Source organism: Sinocyclocheilus rhinocerous, unplaced genomic scaffold (assembly GCF_001515625.1).
Source record: "Sinocyclocheilus rhinocerous isolate Xijiao unplaced genomic scaffold, SAMN03320098_v1.1 scaffold1069, whole genome shotgun sequence".
Lineage (NCBI taxonomy): Eukaryota > Metazoa > Chordata > Actinopteri > Cypriniformes > Cyprinidae > Sinocyclocheilus > Sinocyclocheilus rhinocerous.
In genome coordinates, this window is record NW_015635541.1 from 2,319,342 (window position 1) to 2,328,331 (window position 8,990).

Consider the following 8,990-nt stretch of genomic DNA (forward strand, 5'->3'; position numbering starts at 1 on the left):
GTTTTATTGTTGGTTTCCTCTTTTCTGATCATTTGGAATGAGGATAAAAAGATTTTTAAAAAACACGCAAATAAGTTCAAACATCAATTCAATATCTACTATTTCCTGAATATTATTAAATTCAAGATGGCCGCCACCTAATGATGTCATAATATGCAAATTAGACGAGTATATTTACACCCCACATAAACTTTCGGTCATGCCCAACATTTTTCTAATTTACATTAGATCTCTATCTTTAAGCCCTTTCAAGCCACAAGCTTTTGAAATCTTGATGTCAAAATCCAGCGTTTTTCCAAAAATCCCTGGCGCCTAAAGGGTTAACAAAATAGTTGCTGCTGAGCCCACATGCAATCAAAACCTTCACTTCGATTCTGTATGGAGCTTGATTATTTTCAGTTGTTAGTCCAATCACAGTAAATATAATTACTCGATGTAATTATGCAGTTACTGCTATAATTGGTTGAACAGTCATGTGTGAAAAGTGAGTACTTTCTGGAGCACTGGTGCCCAATGTTCACAGTCAGTGCAGTTGATAATTTGCTGATCTTCACAGGTCTGCTTGTTAGTAAGTCCAGTTGCAGAGAGAGTTGCTCAGTTCTAGATGCCTGATAAGGGCATCAGGTTGTTTACGATAACAGTGAAAGATTGGTTGTTATTGGGACTAGTCAATTTGATCACTGCTGTAGAAGACTTGAATTGACTAGTCCCAATAACATCCAATTTCATGTGTGTAAAAATATATGAATAATAATAACACTGAATAATATTAAAAGTGTGCTAGTGTCAACCATCCTGTCCAACCTGGAATTAAAAGCAAATGACATTGTAATGTATTTTGTGTTATGTCACAAAGTTATTTCTCTCTGTATCTGTATCCTTACAGATTGAATGGCTGGCATTAGTTAGAGCCTGATCTATAATACAAAGAGGTTTTGTTTTATTATTATTAGGCCATGACCTCAGTTAATTAATTTTTATTTTATTGAAGCAATCATTGTTAGGCTTAAGGTAGCATGAAGGTGATCGTTCAAAGGAGGAGACTGAGATGAAGGAGATTTTGAAAAGACTAGAATTTAAACAAATCCCATTAAATTCTGGGCATGTCAGTCTTGATAAACAGAGTTTTCACACGAATATTAGAAGTGCTAATCGAATGAAATCTCACTGCAAGCAGAAGCAATAATCAAGGAGAGGCACTCGCCGTGCATTTTGATTGTTAAAGCGACTTCATTTTTTTCTCAGAAACAATCTTACGTTATAATGGAATCATGGGAATGGAATCATATATGCCATACATGCACAGACTCATTTGAATGTTTTGCCCAATGTCATTATTCATAAGAGAATTCTGAAAGTCAAATTTGAAGTTTGAATGTCATTTCAAAATCATACTCTTCTTTCCTCCATGAAAATAACAGTGAATATCGTAAAAACAGATGTGATGGTAAAAACCTTCTTCTCTCTCTTCATTTTAACATGATGTCTGCATGCTCAGTATTATGATTCCAGGCACAGGGAGCACCAATAAAACATGATCACTTGTGACAAATAAACCAATGCAACTTTTGCAGGTACATAAAGTCAGAAAATATAATCTCTCCTTATGGAATGTATTATAGCGAGCTGATATTTCTTCTGCCTCTACACAAAACGGGTTTTAAAAGAAACACAGTGGTACATGAATACTGTATGTTAAATAAACTGTGCACCTAACATATAAACACTAAAATAATCGCTATAAAACCACTACCTCAAAGTAATATTTTTAAAAAACTTGTGTAATCAAGTCTACCTAATATGGTCTTCATGTAACTGACTTAAAAGTTATGACCAGTCCAGAAAAAAATAAGATGACTAACTTCTAACAAGTCTTAGCATTTTATGCAACCAGCCCCTAAACCTATAGCTGATCTTCTGCAAAATTATTGCCTATGCAACGAGAAATTGAAAAGCACATGGTGCACCAAAATCATCAACAGCAACACATAAAAATTTCACAACAAAACAATATAAACAACAATAAAGAGAGCTGATACTACTACTGATTTTAAAGTAAACTTGAATAAAACCATTTACATAGCCTCATAAATCCCCATTATTTGGTAACATTTACTGCCTGGCAAGCAGGAATTGTCAGATTCAATCAGAACTCTGAAGTTTGGCCAATTAAGCAATAAGTATGGGGAATGATATTCTTCTAAAACTTGCCCTGTCAATTTGTTAAACTTACAGTACATTTGAACTTCCAAACCATACTGCTTTAACTACAAGAAGATGACACAGCATGAAAATGTGAATAAAAAAAAAAAAAACAGTTGCTAGGACCCAATAGCCCCTTTCACACAGCAATATCAGCATAATGCCGGAACGACTTTACCGGTAAATACAAAAATGCACTGTTCACACAGGCAACAATGTTCTGTCTTTTTCCTGGTAAAGCACCATTCACACATCAGTTTCAAAATACCGATAAATTCTGTGACATCATTAACCGGAAGCGACGTCTGAACAGCTGTACCTTCCGGTGTTGTGTTTGTAAACATGGAGGGGAATATGCGGTCAGTATTTTTGTTGATGTTTTTATTTTTGTTTCAAACGTTCACATTCATGCAGTTGCTTTAGGCCCAGAGACATCATATTAGATGACTTTTGACATTTCTTTGACTTCCGTAAACAGCGTGGAGTAAATGTGTCATCTGCTTCAGAATTTTATGATTGGCCCAGAGTAGACGTCTTACGTTAGTGCATTCCGAAATCCTATGTGCTCATACCGGTAATCTTGTTCTACATTCACACAGAGCACATTACTGGTTATTTACTGGTAATGTTACAACTTCTCATACCTGTAAATTGCCAGAACTAATGTACCAGTATTTTTGAAAAGGTCCTGTTCACACACAATCTCTTAACAGTAATTTACAACCCAGTCTCATAAAAATACGTACCTCTGCGTAATTTACCATGTGTGTGAAAGGGGCTATTGATTTCCAAGTCAATGGGGACCAGCAACTGTTTGATTACCAACATTCTTTTCTATCTTCTTTTGTGTTCAACAGAAGAAAGAAACTGATGACAGAATCTTAATTTTTAAAAGAACTGTCCCTTTACATAGCACATCAGGATTTACATAAAAGTATCATGGTATTACCAACATGCATGATACTACCACACAACTTTTCTGAAGAGAATCCATCATTTGAAAAAGTTTTAATACTGTAGCATGCTTTTCTGTTATATAATATTACCAAAAACAGTTTTTTGTGGTTGTTGTTGTTTTATATTTTTTTTACTTTTGCATTTGCATTTCACAGCAAAGAGGTTTTAAAGGTCTAGCATCCTCTCATGCACAGAACCACTGAAAGCTCCGAGCAGATGCATCCTCATGAGCGTCAGGTAACCATAGAAACAGACTCAACTCAGCTGCTGTTGCTGCAAAACCTCCGCCCACTTGCAAACATCACAATAAACACTCCAGTTTGTTACAACATAATTTGCATAAAATGCTTGCATGGATTTATTAACCTCTTTATGTCGGGCATTGGTCTGCAGCATGAACTAAAGGAGCAAGCACTTGTCGTTCTAGGAACAGACAATAATGAACAGATGGTGGCTTCAGTAGCCAGATTAAGCACACAAAGCCGTGACGGGACTGTGACAGTCAGGAAAGATGTTAAACGAGTTTCAGTGCTTTGAATTCACCTGGAGAGCTGTTTGAAAACCCAACGAGACAAACAAAATCCTTCCGGTTTGAAGTGGAACTTTGTAAAGTAAGTTAATGGCTTCTCATTGACATCTCTATTTTTGTCATGCACATCACCTGGATTCTAGAAAAGGCATTAATTCAGAGATTTCATTTGATAGAGTAGATGTTTCACTTTATAATCAATGGCTGTGAGCTGATAACAGCTTAAAAGGTATGTCATAAATTGTGAATAATACTAAAAATAGTCATCAGTATCATTTTGCGCCTTCACAGAGCGCACAGTAGATTTATCAATAATGCGCTCCTGTCATATATCATAATTATAGAGCTGATGGGTTGTCAGTGGGAAAGATAAAGTTACTGAATTAACTGAAAAGCTCATATTCCTGGCCTGGGCCTTTTATTAAACATTTAATATGTGTGTCAGTATTTTTGTGCAGGAAGTGGCTTTACTGCCATAATTTCTTTAAAACAAAGAATTACATGGACTGGAGTCCTAAAGCATATGCTTACCCTCAACATTACTCCGGACAGAGTGTGAAGGCACAGAATAAATTCACAACTTTGAGTGCTTCAAGAAATGATTAACCATATATAAAAGCATTTGGATAATTGGATTGATTCAAAAATCGATATTGTGATCATATGAATAGCCATTAACAGCTACTTCATCATGTTCTCCCTCAGAGCCTTTTAACCTGCAATCTTTCTCTCATTCTTACGGTCCAGGTAACGTTTTTGCTGATTCAGACCCTTGAGAATGAGGGCTGAAGCAATTTTCGGCTGCATGCTAAATGTGGGATGTGATTTTATACTGGCTGAAAATGTGATTATCACAGTTAAAGTTGAGCATCAGGTGGTAAAGAGCGCTCAGATATTGGCTTTTCTGTTGCTATCAAAATGTTGATAGCAATTTCTTCATGAACTGTCAGTCAAGATTTTGCAAATGGATTTTTAAATGAACCCAGCATGTGATTTTTGTTCAAAACATTTCAGATATTGTAGTATTAACCAAATACAGCCCTGTATAAAATGCCTGGTTTGCCAGGCATACCATCTGGATAAGAAGGCCCACATAAATGAACTACAATACACCACATATATTGAATTTAATAGACTTGTGTCAGAAACGCTATTCATGTCTATCTCTAATCAAAAGGTTACTACTCAGCTCTTGAGAAGGGCTTAGACTGCCAGTGCTGCAAGGCTGTTCAAATAGCAGGTTAATCATGATTTATCTTTGGGACTTTTGTGGCATCGATTCTGTCTGACTTTCCAAGGCTCTTCTTTCTGGTTTGAACACTGGACATAAATGGGAGCACTGAGGATTATTCAGAGCAGAGAACTAAGAACTGAATCTGAACAGCAATATTCTGATGAGAAGCTGTAGTAAACGTATTTATGAAGTACTTAAAGATCTATATCAATAATTCTCAATCCTGGTTCTGGAATATGGGAAACATCAGTTAACTGAGAATCACTGAACTATATGTTGACATTTATTCATTTAGAAGAGGCTTTTACCCAAAGTGACTTACATAAGAGAAACATCACAAGCAATCGGTCATAAAACCAACAATATCCATAGTATTCACTGTTAGGTTTAGTAAGAAACCTAGATTAGTAAACTAGATAGACGTAAAGCCTATATAGACTATTGAGAGTTGAAAAAGCCTGTGCACCTCAGAGTAAAAAAATAAAACAGGTAATTATGAGATAAAGCTAAATATAAGAAATAAGGTCACATTGTGAGATTTGTAGTTACAATTTATGGGGAAAAAAGCCACATTTGCAAGGTGTAAAGCTGAAATTATGAGGGGAAAAAATGGCTTAAATACAACCTCAAGTACTGTGGTGAGTTTTATGTACATAGCTTAAAATAAAAATTGACAATAAAATAAAAGAAAATAACAGTTTCTAATGGAAGTTTATCATTTCAATTTTTTTTAACTCCTGCATCATATGTACATATGCAATTATGCTGTAGATCTATGAAAGATTACAGTTCATTACGATCTAGTTGTCTTTGTTAACATCGTGATGTGATGGACTGTTTAGGGCCTCTATTTTGTAACTAATAAATGGTCTTGTAGGTTATGAGGGTCACAGAAGATGGTCTAGATATGTCTATTGATTTGTTGTATGTTTTGTGCATGTGTGAGCAGCTTGCTGAAGAGACATCATTGGCCAATCTGGCAGCCCATATTTGTAAGAAACCATTAGGCCTCTTTGTAGCTCTTGTTAGCCCTCCCATAACAACCCCCCCTGCCTCAATCAATCAGGTTATTTTTAATGGCTTCACATAATTTGGAACACAATTGTGCTTCTGCATTTAGTCTCTCAGTGTAAAGCAACACTTCACTCTTTTGGCACAGAAGTGCCCTTTTTCAGGTCTCCTTTTTCCTTCGGAACAGAAATAATTAGCTTCTGATTGCGCTATGATTAACATCCCCAGCTCCTGAGCGACTGGTCCATGCTCCATAGAAAAATATGCTTTTTGTACAGTGAGATAATATCTGTCCAAACAGATTAAGGATGTGTCCAACCAGTATGTCCGCTTCTTCGGTGGGAGACCCTGTGCTCTAATTAAAGTCACATACTTTCGGAGAAGATGAGGTATTTGCATAATTACATTACACAGCAGTGGCTGTTAATTTCTGATACACTTTGAAATGCCAAAGCTCGAAGGAACATAATTAGAAATCGGAAGTTGACCGATTTCTTTCAGTGTCCATTACTTCATAGTTTTGCTTCAGCGTGTTGCCTCATTCCACTTGCCTTTGTTGAGTTGGAGCATAATGTCATCATTCCTCCCATCAGTGTTCATGCTGTTTTCAGGATGTCTAGGCTTTGAACTGCTGAATCTGAGCTTGCTCATGTCCCTGTGGCATCCATCTGCCAGTAGACGACGTGGTGATAGTGCAGTCTTGCCTCTGGCTCCACACACAGGAAGACTCTCAGTTCTCTATATCTGTCAGCTTTCCATCTATTCGCTTTGATCACGCAGCTCTGGGATAGAGATCGCTTCTCTGTCGAGGGGACACACAGTTCCTTGACTGATATGAAAAGAGTTAGAAGTTAAATGCAGGGACAAGAGGGTTTGGACATGCGGAAATACTCAATGAACAATTAACGCTAATCTTGTGTCAATTTTTATTTCAATCTAATGAGTCTTGTTAGAAATATCAGCTATCTTCCTCTGTCATGGTCAGTATACACACAGTACAGTGGCTCCAAGAAAAATTTGGACATTTAAGCTACTCTCAGATAGCAAAATGTCAAACCAAGTGCCATTTATTTAGGAGGGAAAAAAGCTAGCACAAGCACAATTTTAAAGAAAAACATTTGACAAAAAAGTTTGAGAGAGAAGATTTTAAATGATATAACAATGGATACTGTTCAAACTTAAGATAAAATGGTTTGGACACTTTCTGGTTGTCAGATTTACCAGATTCTGCCCTAACCTGTCCACACTGAGCACAAAAACACAATGCAATTAGTCCCAAATCACAGCCAACCAGGAGAGTTCTTGCTGTTTGCACAGCATGAAACGTTTATATTCTAGGAACATGATCTGTCAATCACAAACCTCTTAGCTCCTCCTCCTTTATTCAGCTTATCCAATAAGAATGTGTCACATCCAATGAAAAAGAGTCATCACTATTGGTTATTCTTACCATCATTCACAGATGAAGGCATGGGAATTTTTAAGGCACAGAGATATCTACATAACACTATTCTTTTATCTGCCTTACAAGCCTGAGCAGGACCCGAGGGAGCGAGAGACTCGGTCTGATTTAACTCCTCTTTGTGGATGACATGGAGGGATCAGGTTGCAGAAACTGTGTGAGACAGAGAGGGGATATTTTATTTAGCACTGTCACTTGCTGTTTCTACCTTAGGGAAGCTCAAGCTATGCTAACATCACACATGGTCAGACGTGAGATATGAGCGTGTAAGTAACAAAACACGAGGTAGATGAAAACCTCAAAAGGTTTTCACAGCTTTTAGTCCATGTTTGTTAGATTTGAGTCATTCCACATGGTAATGTACTCCTAAGTTTTAGAAAACCAAAAAAACCCCAATCAGACTCTCTTGAATGAGAATGTCTCTCCTCCTAATACCACATGACACTTAGAAGCAATAACAAGTAAACTCTTTGACAATTTACAGGGTGATTCAATAAATACTATAAGAACTCTCATGTGACTTAATTTACCTACAATGCTGTGAAAAAATAAGAACACACCATGAATAAAAAAAGCAACATGTCAGGACATACAGATATTGGATTGGCATTTCACAAGTGTCAACAGAGAAAAGGCTATATAATTTAACAAACGACACTTGAAATTTTGTACAAACATTTTGTAATGATCTGTACAATGATGGTACACCCATATTTAGCAATCTAAAATTGATCATATATAAAATTAGAAATTGGATGCATCAGTTAGTATAAACAAGTGGAAATTAGTATATCATTTAAAAAGAAGAAAGGTCTGGTTTTGACATATGCAGTAGCATCATGCCAAGTACCGTATGGTACCGTCATGCCAAGATCAAAACAGCTGCCTGAGTCTATCAGAAGGAAAGTTACTGAGACATGTTATTGAGAAAGTTTTAAAAGTCTCTAAGTTTCCTGCCAAGGGGCAAATACCTAGTAAATATGGGGGTATACTTATTTAATTTAATTTTTTTACACAGAGCACAATTGAACTGAAGACATTCTTGTTGAAGAAAATACTTAAAAGACACGTTATCACTGTCATTTGAGAAATGTATTATAATCTTCACCCATCGGTACTGCCAAAATAAACTTCCAGTATCAACATGCCCACATACAGTATATTGAAAAAGGACAAAATGTTTAATGGGGTGCACTTAAATTTTTCCACAGTATCACATTTAATTGCAATGTCCTGTCAGATCAGATTAGGTATAGGATTAGGTAGCTTTCCATGCAAGGCTACAAAATATTAGTTTCAAGAGACCTGCATATGGCAACAACAGCTATAGAAATAAGTGTTCCAAGACTGTAACTGCATATGTGAATAGATGTAGTTAGATAAGAGGTTTTAATATGTTTGTGCTGAAAGGTCCTCATAGGTATGCTATTGACATAATTTAGAACAATTTTGATTCTACTAAAGTAGTATAGACTGTAGATCATATAATGGCAAATCAAAAGTGGAAATTGTCTGCCTATGGTAAGAGGCCATTAAAGTCATTTCTATGATTGAGCTATAGACATCAAGGCCTCTAGTGCCGGCTACTGAATCTA